Consider the following 23,689-nt stretch of genomic DNA (forward strand, 5'->3'; position numbering starts at 1 on the left):
AGTTGATTCAGTGGCTAACAGGTGGCGCCAAAATACCGCCGCCATCGCTTGCTTTCTGCTACTGTGAATTCTGAGATTGCACAGAAGCCACGGATATATTACTCTTGTGATCGTAATCTTATTTTCTCAGGCTGCATATATGCTCTGTTCTTTTTTTTTTTTAGAAAAAGTGATATAAATCAGATAAAGAATAGAAGTCAACAAGAAACAGCTCGCAATATTCGTAGCAGACGGTTTTTCCTACGAACGAATGAGGGGCTCTCTACCATCAACGTCACAGTAGAGTGGGCGTAGTCTGCAGTTGGAGCGCTCCGGCCTGTCACCGCGGCAGCGATTTTCCATATTAATTCCACAGTAGTGAAACAACTTTGGACAGAAATATTTTGTGGGAGTGCTTTTCACATACTGCTTTACAAGATGACTGCAGTTTTTGGCCATGTTAGATACCACTTTAATGCTCCTTTAAAGGGAGGACTTAGTTCCAAATATGGTATCCTTTGCATTGTTTGTCATTGAGGAGTGGCTGTGGAATGGCTATGAAACGAAATTTTTCGTGACCGTGACAAGGCACCGGCAGACGATAACATGGTAAACTTCGTGGAAGAACAAAGCCCGCCCGGGGGCGCCAATGTCGAACCCTGCTCGGCCGCCTGTTGAAAATCCACAGCTCTGTCCGCCCCAGACGATAGCGGTTGATGCCCTTAACGTCTTCCTGTAGGTGACGAATCGTCTCGTCGCACTGACTCAGGAGATGAATGCAGTGCAAACGAGCCCGCATTCCTCTTTTCCCCCGAGGCTCCATCCGAGTATATGGTGGTCCTTGTATACCCAGGATATTTTGGCGGGAACTCGTTTACAGATTTCCTGATGGAATTGGAGACGCAACAGACGCGTCCAGAAGGTGCGACGAGACTGCGTTAAAGCAGGTATTGTCCGTAGCACTGGCGGGGGATGCCGTGAGGTGGAGATGGCTGCAGAAGCCATTCAGTTGGATGGGAAGCTTACTCAGACCACAGATGATAGCCAGATCGATTTCGTGATGGCAATTAAGGAGCCCTACGATAGGGCCGACCCAAGGGTGACTGACCAGGATGAGGTATCGCGTATCCATACCTCTGCAGTGCTGTAGTAGTACAGAGAGCGATCCTAGTCTCTGCATGTCCGGGGAGAAGTCTCAAGTCTCTCGATGTACTTGTGCCAGAGGCCTGGGCAGTGCGTGTAGACTCTTTCTTTCTTTTTTCTTCTCAATTGCATGACTGTCTGTTCCTGCAACTGAAAGTGTCGGTTGAACTGGGACGTCTGTGTGCTGGACACAGGACACTGTTCGCGATGAGGAAGCTGGTGGCGTCAATCTATTTCGGATGCCGACCGTATACTGCCGGGAAAGCGTTTTGCCTTTTGTTTTGCCTTTGAGGTTCAGTCAGAGCCGGTTTGAAGGGATCACCGGTGGCGAATTGTCACAGGCGCACAATGGGCGCGCGCTGCGAAGGTGTTACCGATTTTATGAGCTGGACCAAGCACACTTGTCCCTACCTCCAGCGGAATTCCCGCGCAGTACAGGGAAAGAGTAAAGCCGGCGGCGGGAGTTGAGAGAGGCTCACTTTTTAGATGACCCAACTCGCCAGCTAGCTTTCATAGGCTAATGGATGCCGTTTTAGATGATGCCAAGTTCCATTATGCCGTTGCTTACACGGACGATGTGGTGGTATTTTCCAAGTTGTTCAGGGATCAGCTCATTCACTCGCGTACTGTTATGAGTAGAACGAGGTTCGCTTGTTTGACTGTTAACCACGGCATGGTTGACCTCGCGCACAGAAGTTGAGCTACAGGAGAACTCAGGGGCGCATACCCTAAGCAGCGTGGTAGAACCGTTTGTCCTACCAGCGGTGAAGCACGTACGGCGCTACAGGAATCGATACACGCAGTTTGCGCGTGCGTTAACAGTTATCTGTTTCAGCTCACCCTTTTCTCCTCCCTGATTAATGAGCATCGGTGCCCGCAGGAATGCTGCCCCCATGATCCCTCTCCGGGAGCAGACGGGGCAGCGCGCCACCAGGACAGCGTGAGTTGAAAGCGACTTCTCGGCCCCGACGTCAGTCGGTGGAGTGCAGGTCGGAGGCACAACGGCCTGCTTAGTGTCCCACATATGTGGCGCCATCAACTAAGGCCTTCGAGCAGAGATTGACGCAGGGACTGTAGCCCTCATCTACCGTGGTCATGGTCATCGACCGGCCAGTGCAGGATAAGAGTTCCTGCTTCAATGGCGCTGTCAGCGTCATCGCGTCCACATAGCTCTATCTATGGGAGCACCCCGGGAGCCAAACGTGCTTCGTCATCACTACAGTTGAAACTGTACAAGTGGCACTGATGGGCACCGATGGCTGCAGTCCTGCAGTGCTCAGCAGGACTTCATCACCAAGGCGGAGTTTGCACAGTTCCGTCCCTTAGGTGGCAGCACGGGAGCTCAGTACTGTGAACCAAAACCAGACCTCCTTGCTGACTTCAGGTCAGCAAGGTGATTGGTTGTATGAGAGGTAGGTTGTATGAGAGGTTGGAGAGGCATGATTGGTTGTATGAGAGGTATTTTATACCGTGATAGCGCCGCGAAGCAACTGTGGCTATGAGCAGCGTACAGACGTGTACAGATGCAGAGAGCACAACAGGGAGGAGAGGGGGACAAGAGATGACGAGAGGTTTTGAAAGGTGATCCACAGAGCCGGGCCTGGACGACGAGATGGTGCAAGACATGGCCGTATAAGGAGTATAAAATGTCATCTTATGAACTGAGTCGGAGTAATTGTTGCGTTGCAATACGGAGCGTCTTTAGCTATGGATCTTTTTCACATACGTGTCGTAGCCTATCGGCTCTACAGCGAATCACACTCGGAGCGCGTCAAAACAAATCCACGTGGATAGCACAAAGGTCCAAAACCGGTCCGGAGTGGGACCGACCGAGCTCGCGCCGTTCGTGCGGTCTCCGCACTGGTCCCCACTTCTGTCGTCCCCATACTGCGCCATCTAGTGAAGACGAAGATAACCCTCTCCGTCGCCTCATGGTCATGCGCATGCGCATAGGCCGTTGTGAAAAAGGTCCATTAGGGCCCGATGGTAAGAGTCGACATGGAGGCTTTAATCCACAAAATCAAGCATGTACAAACCGCAACACGTAATATGGAAGCAGAATAGGACCTGACTTCATTCATGCGACTAGCTGTTAGTATACTACCTATATTTAAGCATCCCTCCTCCAAGACATGCATAACTGGGAGCAGAGCTCCAGCTCCACGTGAGCAGGGCCGGTGCAAGGAGTGTGCGGGGCCTTAGGCAAAGGCACACCGCGGGGCCTGTTTCACACCAGCAGTAATGAAAAGATAAGAAATGATAAGATTTTCGCAGTGGGAGATTTTAGCACTACGGGAAATGGCAGCAAGAGAGAAGGGTGCGAAATCCTCGGTATAGCTTGCAGGGTTGTCGGATTTTTCTTAAAAGTGGGACTTTTTCTCATCACATGACGGAATGGCACATAACTCATTCTTCTCTCATTTCTGTTTTAGTCGAAGATCGCGCGTGCGATTAAGTGCATACTTGATATTTAAAAAAAAAGTAATCCCTCGTTGAGGGCTTCGTGCGCGGGGCCTATGCAAGCGCGGGGCCTAAGGCGGTCGCCTTACTCCCCCCCTTTTCTAAAAATCCAAACTTATCCAAATCCAAACAAGTTAAATAGAATAGTAAGGAAAGAAATGTACCCGAAGCTGTTTGGCTGCACGTAGAGCATGTGTTTATAAGACCCAACCATCGCATTGCCCACCTGCGCACTTCTGACGATGGCCCAAAAAGGCCGAAAGAGCTGTCCAGTGCTGGTGTGGCGACGTTTGGGACTTATAAATAGAATAGCAAGTTCGTTGAAAACAAGGGAAAAAGCACTCCTCCTCGTAGACGCATTAAATCCGCATGTCGTGGCTGATTCTGCAAGAAGCCGTAAAATCGTCTGTTTGCAAAATTGCGATCACGATGCGAAGGGATAAATAATTTTCGTATGAAAGGAGAAAATTGGGAAAGCGAGAGAAGCAGCGTTCGCTGCCCTGGCGGCCGTCGCGCAAACTACGGTCTCCGCAGGAGGACCGGAGGAAAAAGGGTCTCCCAATCGGTCGGGCCCACACAGTGATATAGAGCGGTTCGCCGGAGGGAGGCGGCGAGATCAACATTGACGTTGTTTGTTGCCGGTTCAGGGTCTTCCATGGTAGATTGTCTTGTGGTGTTGGTGCTGGCGAACCTGTAGGACCCCGCGCATGCTCGGGATCTACACAGATGGTGTAAGTGGTGGTGTAGGAGTGTAGTGGCATCATGGTTTCGAAACTGTGTTCCGAGCGTGGATTTTGAAATCGGGGGAAAAAAGGCAATCAGAGGAAAAAAGAAAGAAGAGGAGTGTGAATAACCGTTCACGCCTGTGGATATCATCGCGGAGTGAGGATATCGGCGAGATTGAGATAAACAACGTTGGATAGAGAGTGGAAATAGGTACGTGTGGGTGTCTCTCTGTAATAGGTACTTGCGAACGAATGTCATGGATATGAGGTACGCGCCGTGTGTTTACGATGTGCAAAGTGCAAAAGGACACACACACACACACACAATGAGTAAGTACACAGCAGCCGCCCACTTGCTTTGTGATTATGCCTTCGTAAACTGATAGCTGGGGGGGAGGAGGGTATCGTTTATCGAAAGAAAGGAAAAAATATGAAAGGGAGGGTGGTCTACCTGCCGAGACGGGCGCCAAGTTGCCACAGAGAGACGAAAGAGGAAATAGTACAAGAAAAGAAAAGCTGTGTCTCCAGAAAATGTTGTATCTTCATCACAAGCTAGACACACTTCCACATGTTACCAGTGCCGGCGTCTACGGGAGGGGGGGGCAAAAAGCCTCCCCCCTCATGATATTGCCTGAAGGGGCGCGAAAGACACCTTTCGGGTAGCAACAGGTCGCTGTAGGACGACAGAAGCGACATAGAAAATGTGCATGTTATTGATGTGTGAGTGTGTAAGTCCAAGTGTTCAATTTCCACATTATGTTAATACCGCTAATTCTCCGTTCTTTCGTTCTCAGAATGTATATATACATCGTACGCGTACATAGCTTTTCGACGTTGCCGTTCTCGACGGCACTTGGCGACTAGTCGCCCATATGAACAGTGTAGATAAATAACAGCAACCGTAACCTCGCCAGCTCTAGATGAAATTGATTACGACAGCTTTGGACGAGTTGGAGTGCGTTAGAACATTATATTCCCACAGTTAGCTACAGATCCGATATGCTGTTGTGCTTTCTCGGAATACTGTGACCACAAGTAGGACAAATATACTTTTAACTAGAGATGAGACGAATCCACATTTTGCGAATCCACGAATCTTACTCATCTCGTATCTTTCGAACGACTTCTTTAAAAAAGAGTTCAAAAAGCCAGGGAAAGAAAACTTCGACTGCAAAGTCTTCTGAAGCAGAACATAATGCCTTTGTTTAATTAAAAAAAAAAGTTAAATAATAGTTCAGTTTCAGGAGAAAATATACCCATATAGTTCTTCTTAAACGTAATTTATTTAACATGTTGTTCATCGACTACAAGAAATACACATATTCTCGAGTCTGTATTATATTTCCATAAACCTAAGCAACAGTTAAAAGCAAAACCATGTTTCTCAGGACTATAAAACTTGTAATGTGACAGTTCCCGCCTGAACTCTTTCAGCCCAGAGCAATATAAACAAACAAACAAGAAAACATCCGTCGGCTAATGAGGTTTACGGCGGACTCCAGAGGTGCCAAAAAGAAACAAACAAACGCAGTTGGTGGATTAGAGAGATTCGATTCGCCAATTTGGGCACTGGGATTAGGATTTCCGAATCTCGAATCCCTGCTTAGGATTCAAGGATTCGCGGATTCGGCTTTCACATCCCTACTTTTAACCCTGAGGATACGCATTCAATTATATATCACGGTACGTAATCTAAAAAGCTAAAGCAGTATAGATAATCAGCATGTTCCATCGTGCTGCAACGGTAGAAGAGCAAGGGCGCAGGCGAACTGGTACTTGGTGAAGGGTTCCTTGTCCTTCACAAGGCTATTATTGCAGTTCTTTTAAGTCGCTGTATAGTGTTGGCTTCAGGAATTGCAAAACATTTGTACTATTTAAGTAATATTGTATCATGGGGCGGATCAGCCCCGCGTTCCACCATTATGCAGTGTATTTCGCATTGAGCACGTATTTACGTGATAGACACGAAAGTGAAATATTATATGACCTCGCAAGCAAGCTACGTAAGACAAAATGTCGTCGTGCTGTCGCAAAAGCCGCTTGTTCCATCATTGTGTTCCAAGACATGCACGCTCAAGACCGCAAAAGGAGAAAGTGAGAAATTCTGGGAAATAGTTCCACACGGAGAAGATGCGGAAGCATTTTCTTCGCATAGAAACACGTTCAAACACGACATTTCTACAAGACGTGAACAAGACATGAAATTTCCACTCGGCTTTAGGAAACGAGATGAACCTGGAAGCAAAGGCAGCTGACGCAGAAGCCAGACTATTTCAATGACAAGCCTCGGACGCACCCGTTACGCTGGACAGATGTCATACAATCGCACCGTTGCACTCCTGAATAAGAAGCAGAAGACACGCTAAATCCTGGATCCAGTCTTATTCCTGAGACTTGCCGCAGTGGGACCCCTTCAAATTTGCCTCTCTTTTATCATTAGACATGTACTTGACAAGTGATCACCTCCTGTCTCATAGCTGTCGTTTCAGGACTGTTTCTGTTATACCCTTAACGGTTAATTAAACAGAATGAACATGCATTGTTGTCTGTGTTCCGGTTCTGCATAGCCTTTCCACACCCAGTTCCACACAATAGGTACACAAAAAACAATGTTACGTAGACTTCGCCTGTATCAACTAGATAATAATAACCTTCACTCGCACATTTGGCGCAAACCGTCAAAACTTTAACGGGGGACGTTGCATTGCAATGTCACGTAGCCAAAATACGACTAGCTGCTTTCCTTCGCACTTTCACCGTCATGCATACGGGCACCATCAGCGCTCGTTACATCCGAAGAGCGGCGAAGAAGTGGTCTTGTGTTTACAAGCAGGCACAGGTTTTCTGAGAGGTTACGACCGGCTCCTGCCTGCCGCTGCTTGCCTCCTGCCACTCGCCCCTGTGCTGTAGGCCTCCCCGCTACATCGCTCTCATTGCAGTGAAGCACGCTTGCCGGTGCAGTTAGGAGAAGTAACGTTAAAAGCGCGCATCAAAAAACAAATCAATGGAAGCCAGGCAGGCATAAAATATCACGAGGCTGCCACGCGCACACGCGGACAGCGGATCTCGAATTTTCATAACGCATACCGTAAATGCAAATACCGCGGAGCATTTTGTTTTCTCGATTTTTATGCTCGCGAACAGTCCCGAGAGGAGTACTCTGGAAAACATTCCATGGCCGAAGGAAATCATAGTTCTACAAGCCCGAGGCAATGTTTATTCCTTATTCAGAGTTGGAGCGCTTAAAAGCAACACTGGGTGCGGTTACCGTGCGCTTTCCAGTGCTTCTATGCAGTATTCAGCGTGGGCCGAAGGTGTTACGGCGGATGTGCCTTGAAAGTTCGCTAGAAATGGATCGTAAAGATAGTGGTTGCGTCTTTAATATTCTGAAAGCCCGAATGCGCGCTATCTGAATAGGCGATGCCTGCGACGAGATGTCTAAAGAAGCTCCCTAAGTGAATCTGTTGGAATATATGCTTGCAGTTCTGAACACGACAACTTTGTTTTGATGAGGGTTGGTGATCGGAATTTTATATCAGAATGTGAAATAGTCGTCTGGCCAATCGGGATGTGCCCCATGTCTGCAGGTTATGCGGCAGTGATGCCACAATGATTCTGCTTCTTCAGTCGGGATCTGGACGATGGATGATAAGGGTTTTGACGTTATAACGGTGTGGTACAGCGAGCTTAAAGAGCTTATTCGTGTATCCACACGAAGAACATCCTAACGGAATATTCTAGTGGAAGACAAGGCAAAAAGGGCTCATGGGACGGAAGTTCCGCCTAGTCTTGCGTTTAGCGTTCGGCGCGCGTAGCAGACGACACCATCGGCTAAGTCGTCTGCTACGGCTCGTCTGCTGCATCGGTGTCGTCTGCGACGGAATAGGCCCATCTTGTGGCTGAGCCGCAGGATATTTTCCATGGTTATAAAGTGCGCGAAAATAGATTACGTTGAGCGCTCGCGCACACCTGGCAGCAGAAAGCTATGTCGTTTTGCACATCTTCCGCTGGAGTATTCCAGGGAATGTCGCACTCGCGTGAGTACACTGTAACCCTCTAAACACATGAGAAAAAAAAATCAATCGGCATACTTTACACGTTGTAGGGGAATAATGAGGTTTGTACTCATCCCATATGTCGCCGTGGGCAGAACCGGCGGGTACTCTGTGATGGAGTGGGGGTACCGTCCCGCCATTTCATACAAACGTGAAATAGCAGTCATCGATCTTCCTCTCTCATCCCCGAACACCCCTTCATATTTCAACCTTTATTTTCTTTCCCTTTTTAACCCTATTTCATCGTTCCTCCTCTCCAGCTGAGCAACTTCTTCGACGTGATGCCCCCAAGCGTGTCGTTCCGTGGCTTGACGTACTCCGGCGTCCATCACGGTACGTGCGGCCGGTTGAAGCTTCGAAAACCCGCACAGATGAGACAAGTGTCCGGCGCCACGTCTTCCTTTCTCCTCGGCAATCGATTCTGCCAGGATAGGCGATCCTCTATAGCGGACGCGGCTTCATGTACTCGTACTATTTGAGCCGGTGTCACTTGTCTCCGGGACACGCCGTCATTAGGTTTCCGAACAAGTTGATGACCCCAGAGGGTGCGGAAAGTTTAAAGCTGGGCTCAAGTGAAGACATCTCATTCCATCTATTGCTGTCACTGCAATAAGGTCAATGCGAGAGAGAGAGAGAGAGGAACAGAAAGGGAAGGAAGGGTAGTCAGAAACACCGAAGAGTTCGGGCAGTTCGACGTCGAGATGAAATCGCTTTTGGGGGATGCACCCTATAATATAGGGAGGAAATGTGTGTGTATGGAAAATAACTTGGGGAAAAAGGAATAGGGACAATGGGATTTCACGTTTTGCGGTACACATGGTTCTTCAGGAACCGCGTAAAAAAACTTGCTTTTGCTATGCATTATTACACGTAATAGCGTACGGAGCTTGTCATCACACTACAAGTGATTTTATCATATCTGAACTCAAATACATATAAAATAAAGAAAGGATGATTTTTACATCTGTCAAGTTCGTGTAACGTTGTCTTGTCAGAATTGGGAAGCGTGGATTTATGCAACTCACGAAATCAAGGAGGGATCCAGTACAAAATACATACATATAGAGCAATGGTAACAACTGGGCAGCCTCTCTCTGTTTCCTCCTCAATGTTGCTACAGATAACTGTGGCGGGTGTAACCCAAGCAACACACCGGTATTGGACCCATATCGGTCCAATATTGGAAACCAATATTGCTAATATTGGCCCAATATGGCAATCGCAACCTCGTCCAATATTGGACCAATATTGAGAACCGATATTGGCCAGCCAGTTTTGCCAATGCCCTGCCACTGAATCTGCTATTAGTCCTATACTGGCAAACTAATTTTCCCAGTCAGGTGTTTTCAACTTGAGGAGCAGTTCTGAACAGGCTTCATAGATATCGGTCACTGAATTGATTAATATATATATATATGTTACATGTGCTGGTTGGCAATACGTTCCCAAACAACATAATGACGTCCAGAGGATGTCCTACGGATACACGCGCTTGAATGAAGTATTAGGCTTGAAACATCACATAAATGGAAATCGACCAGAAGCTCAGGCAGTGGCATTTCCTTTGTAAGAGAAAACTGATATACTATACATTGCTTGTCGTAAAAGCTTACGCACATTCGAGAGTTTTGCTCGCCCCAGGGTCAAAATGAACGGTGAGGTGTCTAATATTAATTTGATTACAGACACACAAAACATTGAAGTGAGCAATTGTTTGAGTATTAACTCACCATCAATATAACGTTTGTGTTTCTTACTGCTTTTGGTTTGAGACATTCAGTAGATCCATCGAAAATTTTCCTTTAGTTCCTCTTTTTTTTTCCAGTTATTCAACAATGACCCTTATTCCTAATACATAGCCAATATTGGAAGAGTCTTGTGTATATTGAGCCAATATGCCCAGTATCGAGTCAATAGTGATAGATTTTTTTATTTTATTTTTAATTCCGTGTTAGAGCCGCAAAGCAACTGTGGCTATGAGAGGCGTATAGACGTGGACAGATGAAGAGAGGACAGCAGGAAGGAGTGGGGGACAGGGGTGTTAGTATGCGTCCTGGGCCGACTTCAAGGAGACCTGTGCCGACATTCGTCTAGAAAGTCTTCGGAAAACCCAGGGAAAACCTCAGACAGCACAGCCGGTGACGGTGACCCGTGTCACCTCCCAGTCTCGGCGTGGAAAGCGATCACTCTAACCACTATGCCACGGGAGCTGGTAATAGTGATAGAATGAAGGGGCATACTGGGCCATTATACCCAATAAGCAGACAATATTGGGTAATTCTTGGGAATGCAGGACCAATGTTGGACCAGTTCTGCCAACGTCTAGCCAATATTGCTAGCCTATAGCTGCTTGGGAACTCTGCAGCCGTTTTCCGCAGAAGCATCGAAAAAGAAACTGAAAGGGGCTGATCCACATATTTCTCGCGTCGCTCCCTGACGCAGAACTGGGCACGGCTCGGTAATTGCGCTTCTCGAAGTACCTGCTTTAGCCAGTAGTAGCTGTCTCAGTCGTTTGTAGTAGTTCGTTTCGTTTAGCTAAGTTTGTAGCTGTAGTCGTAGCTGTTTTACTAGTAGGTGCTTTAAATAGTCATCTGTATGGCGCACCAGCCTTCAGTCGAGAGAAACAACAACAACAACTTTATTGCGAGATGATGAATGGGGAGTTTCATCGCCAGGGGCGGTACTCTACCCCATTGCTGGTGGTGATGCGTGGAATGAAATAATGAGCCCCTTCACAATAAGGATCGAAGTCCTATGGTATCCAGAAAGGTGAAGAGAGCTTTGAGGGCAGAGCGTTGCTGGGCTGGATGCATGTGGCCAGGGACCGAGCAATTTTGTGAGAGAGAGGGGGGGCGAGAGTCCAGCTCGTTAAGGGATCCGGAAAGTACGGTTCGGGAAGGTCGAGAAGAGAAGACATGAGTTGCTGGAATGCAACTCTGGCGAGAATACAAAAATCCAGTAACCTGGAAGACGCATATTTGTATCGGCAAAGTATGAAGACAAGGACAAATCTGGACAAGGACGACGACGCAATCGTGTCCACGTTCTTGTCCAGATTGATCAGCATCCTTGTGCGTTAGCGGACAAGGACTCTGCTCTCTCTTTATGACATGTACACACCAAATCTTACCGTGCCTCTCAACGCATTACCCATGTCGTCGCCTTGGGTGATTTCTTTTTATCAACTCGATCATTCTTTCTCAGAAATATGACATCAACCGTACCATTAGAGAGCACGTACCGTGTAAGCAGCTCACCGATAAAGCAGGGTAAATGGATAAGCTACCTAGAAGCGAATCTTCCGAGTAAAGCCAAAGAGATAACTGCTTTATTGATTTCTCCAACTCGCTGACAGCTCCTGCTTCTTCGTCGTCATTATTTATCCCGTTCTTGAGTCGTTTCCCTTTGAGATGTTAGGAAAGTCATTATTTTTGCGCTCCTCTCTTTCGATAACAGCGGCAGGCTTCGGAAGCAAGAAAAACAGCTACGAGTAACCTTGCCCGGTTGCATGAACAGGGACCAACAGGTTTCGCCTATGTACTTGAAATTTCAGTACGCTGGGCTGTATCTATTACATTCGTGGCGAAATTGACTAAAACAGACGTACTGGACATATAGAGTCGAGCTTGCTGCACTCTAAAAACAGAAATTTACCGCCTCAACAGGTCATTCAAAAACGTCATTCTAAATGATATCGGAACACACGCATAACGTGTTCATTACTTATGGTTCCAGTCGGTCTTTACGCAAACTTTGCAGTTATTTTCCATGCGAGAGAGGCAGGAAGAAAGAGTAAATAGTAAAACAAGTAAAAAGAAATAGTAAAACTGGTAATGGCGGATTCTGGTGTGGTCCATCTACTGAATGGAACGACGTGCTATTACTTTTTTGTTTCTTTTAACACGGACTTTGAGAATAGGCGCGGAATGCGGCAACACCACTCTCGATAATCGTCCCGACATCCGCATCACGGAAAGCCCGGTTTAAAGCCGCTTGCAAGTTCGACGCTCCGATAATCACGTTCTTGGGGAACAATGAACAACAGAGCTGATGCAGTTAGGGACGCAGGACGCTTTGTTCATTAACGGGAACGGCCATTATTGAGCGTCGACGGCCCTTCATGATCAGCTATTTATACGAACACAGAAGCCCCTGTGCTTTCGCTGCCATGGTTATGCTCTGTGTACTGTATGGGGACTGCATATATGCGAAAAGTTCATCACGATGAGAATATTCGGATCGATGTTCTCGCGTTAACGCGCACGCTATAGATATGCTGAGCTCGACACCTTTGGTGATGTCATCGCTTGTCTAATCAATAACGGCTATTCTACAGCTATAGCTGTAGAATAGCTACAGCAAAGCTATAGCTGTATAGCTACAGCTATACCTTTGTGCTAAGAATGTATCCTATAGGACACATTCTTAGCACAAAGACGTAGAAGGGCTGTCAAGACCGTAGTTGAAGAACACAAAAACAAAAGCACTGAAGACGATCGCAGGTTTATTATCGTACAAGCACGAGGCTGCCCTTCCTCAGCCCTCGTGCACGAAAGCTTGTACCATGCTGTACAAAAGTTTACGGAACACACTCTGGCGGGTTCCTACCTCAGAGCGATACGCTAGCAGCATGGTAGCGTACGGACTTGCCAACAGGTGACTGGATTAACTATAGGCACATGCTTGTATGTTCGTACTGTCATAGTCACTGCTAGCGTGGCGCTCTGAGGAAGAAATGCGCCGGAGCGTGTTCTGTAAACTTTTGTCCAGCACTGTACCATAAAAGGTCTAGAATCGTCTTCAGTGCTTTTGTTTTTGTATACATTATTAGGTTAGGTTTAGATTCGTGCTGTTAGCCTCAACCGTCCGCCGATTGCAGACGACAATTATTGTAGGCAAGAAACGTTGGCCGGTCTGGTACTGTCCATCAGAAGGATTCTTTTAAGAACAAAATCCTTCAAAACATCACATAAGAGACCCAAATATTTGACTTTATGCATAGAATGGTTTGCTAATTTGTTGGAGAGGCGCAATTTTCGTAGAAGATGCCAGGACTTAATGCCTTACTGCCTTAAGACCTTAATGTCTTCACTAGCTGGAATTGAACATGTTGTTTTGAGCATGAACATTTGCATGAACATGAACGCGAATATTTGGGCTTTTGTGGGCCCGATCTGAAATTTGCTAATACGTACCATTAAGCAACTTAGAAGGAATCACACATTTCTTTTTTAGAACCTGGTCCACGCTATGTGACACCCGCGCTTATTTTCCACGTCGACGCTTTCGGTGTTTAACGTCTTTCCAATGAGGTTTCACCGCACACATGCAAACCTCGAAGAGGAGCACACAAAACACACTGCTTCTCACTCACCATCATTCAAATAAAATTGTTGTTCCAGGTGACCAGTTTCTATGTTTAGTAGTTTTTATTGATTGCCACAGGAAGTAATGTGACGAAGTCAAAACTTCTGTTTAAAAAATGGTCATTTACTTGCAACGCATTCAGCATCTACAAAGAATCAGGTAATTATGGACCTCTGTATCTGTACGCCAGCCTCCAAGGGTGATACGGGGCTATTTCGGTCACTACATATTCTCCCGTCGTGGTCAATATCGCCCCACCGGCGCTGGTGTTGAAAACAGGCGAGTTCGGTTCCAGACGCTGCGTAACTTACGACACTGTTGGACCTTATTCACATGCGTTCGCCTTATTTAGACTAGATGACGTTGCCTAGGACCAGGACGATGCCGACGGTAATGAACTACAAGTATGCGCAGCGTGCTTCGGCAGGGACTGGGAGGACTGAAGTAATTCAGTCATCGCCCAAAAGAAACGCCGCCTATAGGTACAGGAAGCACTTCTCCCTTCCTCGCTCCTTCGCATCGTCGACGTACAAAGTAAGGGTGTCGTCTGCCTGCCTCACCCAATCACCGCAGACGATTTGAAACGCAGTGTTGCTATGGCTACCAATGGATATCCATACGGCTTGTCTCCATATAGCCGACGAAAGTACGGCCGTGATTTGCGGATCTTTAATGACCACGTCACGTGGTTTAAGCGACCAGGCTTTTGTATATGTAGGTGGCGCTCTCACGGGACTCCACTCCACATGTAGATGCTTTTCGAGTGACTCATTCTCTCTCTCTCTCTCTCTCTCTCGTTAGTGCCGCGAAACAACTGTGGCCAGCACCCGGTTCTACCAACGCCTAACATATGAACCGAGATCAACGGTCCCTATACTTGAATTTAGCGCTTAGCTCTGCTTCACTAAAGGGAGTTGTCGTCACTGAAACATTCGTCACGTCACCATCAAACATCTGTAAAAAAGAATTGAGTGTTAACTTCATGTTTCAGCAACCATTGATCTCGGTTTAACCCGCGTTGGTGAAACCGGGCCTATGAGCGGCGTACAGATGTGGACAGATGGAGAGAGGACAGCAGGAAGAATTGGGGCACGGGGGAGGGGGACTTAGTAGGCGCCCTGTGCTGACTTCAAGGCAAACTGTACCGACATTTGTCTAGAAACTCTGCCTCAAAAACCCAAGGAAAACCTCAGATAGCACCAGCCGGTGGTAGGGTTCGAACACATCACCTCCCAGTCCTCAGCACCGAACTTGGTTATACCACCAACGAGAGGGCCGGCTTAACCCGCTCGGCCGTGCCGCTGGTAGCAGCTTACTACTACCACCACTACTACTACTACTAATAACCCTTCCTTGATACTGTAGGACTTCGAGCCTTTAACTGTGCGTCTCATTATAGTTTCACCAAAGTACCGCGTGTAATGGGGTACAGTACCACCCGTGGCTTCGAAACACCCCAGTCATCTTCATCGCAATAACGTGCAACGAAAGGGAAAGGTTAGCCATACGCGAGGCTTGCTATTCCAAAAAAGAAAAAGAAAGAAGAGGAAAAACAGAAGCCTTATGCTTAACTTGAATGAATATGTTTACGACTTGCTTCGTCATATTACCGTTTAATGAACTGCTGCGCAATGCTAGCACTAAATTTTCTAGGAGCAAGCCACAAGCAAAAATTTTAACATAAAAAAAATATGAAGCCAGGAAAGGGAAGTAAAACGGGACACCCGGAAACGACAAGAGCAGTTTCCCACATCCTTGTTTGCTCTGCCTTCTCTTAATTACGCCCCATCAGAGGAATTTCCGCTGTTTCGGACACCCTACATCATCTTACCGTCGATATTGAGAACTGCTGTTTCTGCATAATTATATATATTAAACGACCAGCGATCAATGTTTGCGCTTCTTAAGAATTTCGTTTGAAGTAAGTTTAAGCACGAGGCCTGAAAGAAAATCGATTTGACGGTCTTTTCAAGACAACTCTGCAGGATTCATCCGAAATCTTCCGCTCCGACGCATGCATCATTCGGCGCGGAATCGTGCGACGGACATGTTTGCAACAACGCAATGCCCAAGAGTAGGCTCGATCAATGTTATTTTTTGCTTAGGAATCACATATTTCCTATCGTCTACGTTGAGGACACTTAAGAAATTTCATGTAACATTTTGGTTCATGTAACGTTTTGTCATTACGCAGGAGTTTGCTCGATGACCAAGCCCGCTCGCACCGATTGGAATCATAAAGGGATCATAAAGGAAATTGTCATATGCTAATGAGACACATCCGGAAAACAGTAAAACATCGTCCCCACTCCCCTCACACAAACACACACACACCGCGAGTGGATCTACTACACCCAAGCGGCACAACATCTTGGCCCACTATTGGTCCAATATTGGCAGTTCCGGTCCAATATTGGCAATTCCGGCCCAGTATTCGACCAAGATTGGACCAATATTGGCCCTATGTTGCCAATATTAGCAATTTCGGCTCCAAATAGGACCAATGTTGGCCCTATATTGTCAATATTGCCAATTCCGGCCCAATATTGTACCAAGATTGGACCAATATTGGCCCTATATTGCAAATATTGGCAATTCCTAGTCCGAGATTGGACCAAGATTGGACTAATGTTTGCCCTTTGTTGCCAATATGGGCAATTCTGGCCTAAGATTGGACAAAGTTTAATTATGTAAATTTTTGCGAACTGAAGTCGGAAATTTGCCTAGTAAATGTCGCTTTTTACCCCACCAATGTGAAGAGCGTGTCTAATTTACTCAAATTAATTATAATTGACAGGGATATTCAGGGGCTATCCCATCAGAAAAAATAACCCAACATCAGCTAGCGCGCGACAAATTTTTCAGCGCAAACCTCGTCAGTTCGACGAAAGCAGGTTGGAAACCCACCTCACACCTGTATCGCAGAAAGAGATAACACAGGTATGGCTTATCGCGTCCAACTTTCGCTGGGATCACACTTTCCCTCTCCCAATTTCAGGAACTGTCACTTTTTCTACTATCACTCTGTGGGCTGGGTTTGGAACCTCCTTTCGTCGGACTGAGAGGGATTGCGCTCAAAAAGCCGTCGCGCGTGATGGTTCGGTGCTACGAAAAACGTGATGTTCGGCTATTTTTTTCCGATGAGATAGCTCGTGAATATCGCTATCAATTATCATTAACTCCAGTAAATTCGGCATGCTCTTCATATTGCTGAGGTAAAAAAGTGACATTTACTTTGCAAATTTCCGAGTTCAGTTCGCAAATATTTACGTAATTTAACCTAGAACACATGACATTCACATCAGAAGTTGGCAAAAACCCAGTAAGAACACATGCCGTTGACCGCATGATTCTAGGTGGCGTAGTTTTTTTTTTTTTTATTATAATTCAATGACACGTTTTCTGGGACACCCTGTACAAGTTACTTCAGTATAACGTTGCAATGCAAATGCACAGGTTGTTTTTCTAATCTTCTGACCGGCTTTCAACACTTAGGCAACGAGCAACAACATACATCTTGAGGGACACCGATAACACCTTTCACTTATACACACCACGCACAAATTATGGTCGTCGGTTCAGAGATTATTCATTCGGCTCCATTGTCTGCAATGGGTTACCCTCGGAAATAAGACATACTATTCTAGTCTCTATTCTTTTAAATGAAAACGAAAATTACACTTCGCAGCTCGACCGCCATATGTGTTAACATCACTATGGCTTTGCTTCTCACTTTCTATGTTTGATTATTCTATATTTTTCATTTCTTGCATTGTTGATGCTGTTCAACTTCGTATTTTCAATTGTTTCTAACGTGAAGTATATGTATTCTTTGTAGGGACTGTCTTACAGGGTACGCCCTAACAGTCCCGCTCTGTACTTCGCTTTGTACATATATGGAAATAAAAATAATTGAAACCCTTGAAATCAGTCGGTGGTCATAATAACGGGGGCAGAATACACTTGTTCTGCCCGATCCGGCCTCAGAAGTTCGGTCATAATCGGATTAACGAGTTGTCATAATAACGAGGTCATATAAAGAGTAGCATACCACACCGTCTGGCTGACCACTCTAAACCCATAATAAGGAAAGAAGGAGGGAGAAATATACGTGGTTCTTCTATGGGGAAGAAATGGTTCAATAGAAAAACGGTCACAAAGTGCGGATGTCATATTAACGAGTGTCATAACAACGAGTGTAGACTGTACACAAAAACGCAGGTATCAAGGTTGTGCACTACTGCTAGCACGTAGACGCTCGAAATCAGAGCTCAGAGCGACACTCCACGACCATCAGCTAGAGCCCACGGCGCGAATTCGAGGACGACACGACATGAGGATGTGTCCGACTGCTGTCTTGATATCCTGAGTACAGATTCAGGTCTTAGAAGAAACCACAAGGAAAGTAGTAAATATGTGGCGTAACCCTTTACGCGGTACTTCCAAAGTACATGTACTGCACAGAAGAATAGATCTTAAAAAAAAAAAAAACTAGTTCTGATAGACATCACAGGTGCAAGTCATCGCTCTCATAATCTTGCTCTCAAGTCTTCAGTAAAACAATCCTAAGCCTCAATGTTACTGGTCACGCTTCACTGCCACACTTCTGGGTCCTACAGACAAAGCACGCTTTACAAGCGCATGATGCTTTCATATCAGTTTAGTACTTCCATCACGGTTTCAGACGTATAAAGAACACACATGCAAAACATGAAGTAGAGACGGATATAAACTGCATATTTCTCATTTTATATAAATGATGTATGCACGTGACACGTGTGATATAATTTCACCACAATTACAGGTGTGTGTTTGAGGAAGATCGATGAATATGCTTCTACGTAACAGGAAGAATCGATGAGCTGGAAACTGTCTAAAAATGTGTGAAGAAAACACAACAAGGATAGTTGCAATAAAAAAAAAAACACAATTGTTGAAAATATAGTTAACTAGCTGTTTATATCTTGAATTAGGCGACTCTGCTATGAGATGCTGTTCATAGATACCCACAACTGAGAACATCGATTTTCTCCACAGGTATTCATAGCGCGAAAGCGTAAAGCATACACGTATGCTACGTTTCCTTATACGACAGTACATTTACATTAGTACAGGGCACGATACAAGTTTTAGTGTCGTGTCAATTTACCGCGCACTTCATTGAACCTCCCCCAACTCCATCTCAATTTCTTTAATGGATGCCATCACAAGAGCCCTGCGAACAAGGGCGCCCCCTTAATGCACAGCGGAACAACGCCCATGGCGTTGTCACAGTCAACAAGCAAATGAGATCTTATTACATACGCATCACCATGACTACAGAAGTATCCATTAAACACATTCCTCTCATCACTTGAAGGGTGGAGTCTGGCGTATCTGTCAACAACTGTTATGGCAGATGAAATGCTCTTTTCGTTAAGCCCGAGTGAGCATTCACGGGTTAATATTTATCTGTTTCAGGCGGTCCTGACATGCGGAGACGCGCAGGGAGATTCAGGTGGGTCATTCAATGTTTATCTGCATAAATATGTGTTATATCCGAATTTTGAATATATTCTGCTCTTCGGGGATTGGCACGTAGCTGTTCCCATGCAGAGGTGGGGAGTAATGCATTACTTTTGAGTAAGGAGTAATGGTAATGAGTTACATTTTGCCAGCAAGTAATGAGTAATAGTAATAGATTACATTTCGACTGAGAAATGCAGGGTGGCATTACCCGTTATTCTCGCCAAATGAAGATTCCGCCATTCGGCGATATGTGCCATCAGTGTCCATGTGGTGATATCGCCTTCTTTCTCCTGTGCGAACTTGGGGCAAAGGAGAGTCAACGAAACAGAAACATAGCCTCTATGCGCGTAACAAATCCGGACAGGTCCACTAGTGATTGGCTGTTTTGGCCTTGTACCGTGTTAGTTTGTCCACGGCGCCAAAGCTTTTGCCTATGAGTCTCGTTTCGGTAGGGATTTAATGACACCGATTTGGGGGAAAAATAAAGAAGAAAACTCATGCATGGCACGTTTGAGCCGAACACGTAAATGTAATGCCAGAGTAATCGAATTACTAATGCATTACTAACTTCGAAAAAGTAATGTGTAATGTAATGCATTATTTTATATAAAAGTAATGAGTAATGGTAATGCATTACAAAATAAAAGTAAGTTCTCCACCTCTGTGCCCACATTATGCTTACTCATGCATATCCGCTGGAAAAGTCGCAGCTTTGCTATAGGGCTGTCGCTGTGTCTATAGGGCTTTGGAGGGTGCAAACAACAAGCACTTTATTTTTAAGATGAGGAATGGGGAGTTTCGTCGCCAGGGGGCAATACTCTACCCCATCGCTGGTGCTAATGTGGGCCGGAAATGAAATAATAAGCCCCTTTACAATTGGGAAGGGCATTCTTTGTAAGTGTTATACAGTACAGTACACCATACAACACAATACAATACAATGTTATACAAAAGCAGCGTGCTCCGCAGACAAGTAATGCCTTGTGTGTTGAATATAGGAACTACAATACTACAAGAACTGCGTTCAACGTACGCGGTTAGGAACTTAATTGGTCTCTTCAGCTACGTTTACGTCACGAATACAAAAGCATTATTTGTGGCAGCAATCAGTATAATAATACTTATAAGTAAAGCTTCGATATTCAGGCAGTATAATACAGAATTAGCTGTACACAGAATTAGCTATACGTAGATACCGCTGACATTCGCTAGGTAGGACTTCCTACCTCTCAGTAAGCCTTACATTTCCTAGGATATTATAGTAACGTAGTACTTCAATTGTGTGTATTATAATACGGAAGCAAATACATTCAGAGAATGAGTATTATAACACATGATGTAAAGTATTATGTGCCACAGAAGTATTACATAATTATAGTACAGTATTATAATGCAAATTATTAGTATGACTGCCCACCTCTGATCTACATGGACCGCAATGTCGACTAGTCGTCAAAGTGGAATGGCAAGAGTTTACGTGACAGTCAATCGACTGAGGTAATCAACGTCGCAGACAAGTTCGGTCGATTGATTTGACTGAGGCACTGATTTTTCTTCTTTTTCTTCGTGCTGGCACAGACATAATACAACCAAATACAGTTAATGTTTCACAATTTTATATTGTTACGGAGTTGACTACATGATATTGGACTTGTTCCATGAAGACACTTGTGAAGTGTAACTGCCAATGTATTTTACGTCGGGACAGCACTACAGGATTACCTCGCAGTTTGCATTGCAAACAGCTATAAATATTTTTGTGCCAACAAAACTCTTGTGCACACTTGTCATATGACATACGAAGGCCGACTACTTAACATGAACTGCTACTCAACATGAAGACTATATATAAATGTCCTTCCCTATTCTTTTATTCCGTAATCAGTCAACAAGTCACGGATAAATGTTGCCCAATATATCTGCAACGCGGCTTTTCGTTAACTGCTGCATTTTTTATTGCACGCGGCTGTTCTAATTAGTCCATTTAGCCAAAAGCGGCGACTTTAAGCGGATCACAGAGCACCAAATTTTCGCGAAATCTCGTCTTGCATTCGGAACAAAGCCTTTCCTACGAAATCATTATCTGTGTTGCCATGACAACGGATTCGGTCCATTCTTTCGAACTGCTGTGCAGCCGGCTCGCATCTCATTTGATGCCCGCTCGAATACTACTTTCTCCGCGATGTGAAATTGAGGAAAACAGACGATATTTTTCATAAGGAATCCGGGCTCTTTGTCTTACCGCTGTTGCCTCCTTAAAGAATGTCCACATTTTTAAGGGGGCTTCAAAGAATGAAAGAATTTACTTTCTTCTTCCTTTTTTTTCTTTGCGTGCAAGTTTCTACTGAGAGAGGTGTAACAAGGAAAATGTGAAGCTTACGGATCGTGGAATATAACCCAGAAGAGCCCTTATGCGGCGAACAGATCGCAGGATATTTCGTGGAAGATTTCGAACAGTATAGTCGCAGCACATTCTTTGGGACAAAGCGCAGACACGTATTGGAAGAATACAAAGAATGCGGGTTCTTTCGTGAGTTAGAGAACTCAAGATTTATTACTAGTTTTTTTTTTACTATGTCTTTTATCCTTCCTTTATCTCTTTGTGCTTTATGTTTTAAGCGAGTCTGCATGCTGAGCATTCTGAAATTGTTAATCGGTTCAACTTCGGAAAGTGCTCTTTGAATTTCATGCCCGGTGGTAATTGTCACACGTACGATATGGAATGTGCAGTTCAATTATTTTACTCTGCGCAGTCCGTGTGCAGAGGCTGGCCGCGCATGGCATATATGGATAACGAATGGCTATGGCTGACGGCTGCTCGCTAAGGAAAGCTGTCTGGCAACCATGGCTTGCAGAGTATCTTGACGTGACCTCTCTTGCTCTTTTGTGGTGACGATGAGAACAAGATTTCTGGCACTTGAATGCGACATTCAGCTTCCAGTCTCACGGAATGTTATGTGCACTCCTTCTCAGGTCAACCCATTATTGTCTTAACTAGAACGCCTTACGACTATGGCAGCACTTTATCTACCCCCGCTCTTATTTTTCATATACACGTCTTCTTTTTTCCTCTGCCGAGTACATTTATTCGTACTGTCAGAACATATCGTGACACTGCTACAATCCTCATCAGCCATTTTGAAAATGGAGAGGGCTCTCATGGAACGTCAGCGTATTTTGATGAACAATCCAACGGTTCTAATGGAACACCTAGGTATTTTGGTGGAACATCAGAACATTTTGATGGTCCATCGGACGGTTCTGGTGGAACGTTACGGGATTTTCCGATTATAAGACCCATCAAAGTATTCTGACGTTCCATTAGTAAGTTTGGACCACAACAACAACCACAAAAAAATTGTGACTATGACATGGGGCGATTCAGCACTGCAGAGCAGTACACTGCCCCATTACATGCGTAGCATTAGATGATATATATGAGAATGAAGTTAAATGAGGTATGCACACGTCGTCCACGAAAGAATTGAGCTGCCCTCTTCTGGCGGATGAAGATGAAGCAAGAAAAAGAAGAAGAAAAAAAAAGAAAGCGGAACAAGCACCGATGATCATTCGGACACATAGCATGACACTATAAAGCGTCTGGAGTAAACCGGTCGACACCGGTCATCCGGGGTCTATCGCGTACCACGTCGATATGCGGCTGCCAGACACCGAGTGCTTTCTTGATGTCAGGATGGCTGTTCTCGACCTCGATTATTGATTTTTTTCGGTTATCCCAAACCGCTAGCCACCGCTACCCAATCCCCAATATGTGATAACGAAACTGGTGCCAAGTCTCACTCCTCCAATCCGATGCACTCATACTTCAGAGTGATAAGCTAGTGATCAGAAGCCACGTGTACACTAAAAAATACGTTAATATCTCATATAAAGTAAAGCTACGCCGTGCCCGTCGGGGTATGGGAACTTGCAGGAGCGACGCTAAATGCAGATACGCCATATCCTGCTATGTGGCGAATGTTTTCGACATGTTTTGTAATCCATAGGCGATTGAAGCGCCTTGGGAGCCGAACTACTTTTGAACTTTAAGTGGAGTGCAGTGAAGAAGCCTCCTTTGTTATTTTGTGCTCGCACAAAAACCTTTATATGCGCCATACTGTTAGTTAATGGACGACCACGTTCCTTTTATATATCTAGTTATGGTAGTTGTTCTAGTGCATTAGTGCCTACAGACTCTCCTCTGTACATCCGTACTGAAATTCTGCAGTGCCTTAATTCTAACATAAACAACTATAGCGTGAAAATTTGACAAAAAGTAAATCCCGTGTTACTAATTAATCCTAAGGTACTTAGGGCGGCTAAATCGTGCTTGGTGTTATTTGAACGATCAATGGCGCGTGTGATGCGATGGGATTTCTATGCAAGGACGGCTCTGTACACATAGCAATTTTTTACACCTTCAAGCGCGTTAAAGTAAATAAATGTCGTCTC

At 45.3% G+C, this 23,689-nt stretch overlaps 1 protein-coding gene across 1 annotated transcript in view; it reads left to right on the forward strand.

Moving 5' to 3' along the window:
• The first annotated feature begins 4,175 nt into the window (after window positions 1-4,175).
• Window positions 4,176-23,689, forward strand: part of LOC135388097 (suppressor of lurcher protein 1-like) — a 120,024-nt gene continuing 100,510 nt past the window's right edge. Inside the window, exons 1-2 of the mRNA XM_064617418.1 lie at window positions 4,176-4,518; window positions 19,190-19,226. The gene's annotated coding sequence lies outside the window, so the exon portion shown is untranslated. The remainder of the gene's footprint in view (window positions 4,519-19,189; window positions 19,227-23,689) is intronic.

The sequence above is a fragment of the Ornithodoros turicata genome, chromosome 3 (assembly GCF_037126465.1).
Source record: "Ornithodoros turicata isolate Travis chromosome 3, ASM3712646v1, whole genome shotgun sequence".
Taxonomy (NCBI): Eukaryota; Metazoa; Arthropoda; class Arachnida; order Ixodida; family Argasidae; genus Ornithodoros; species Ornithodoros turicata.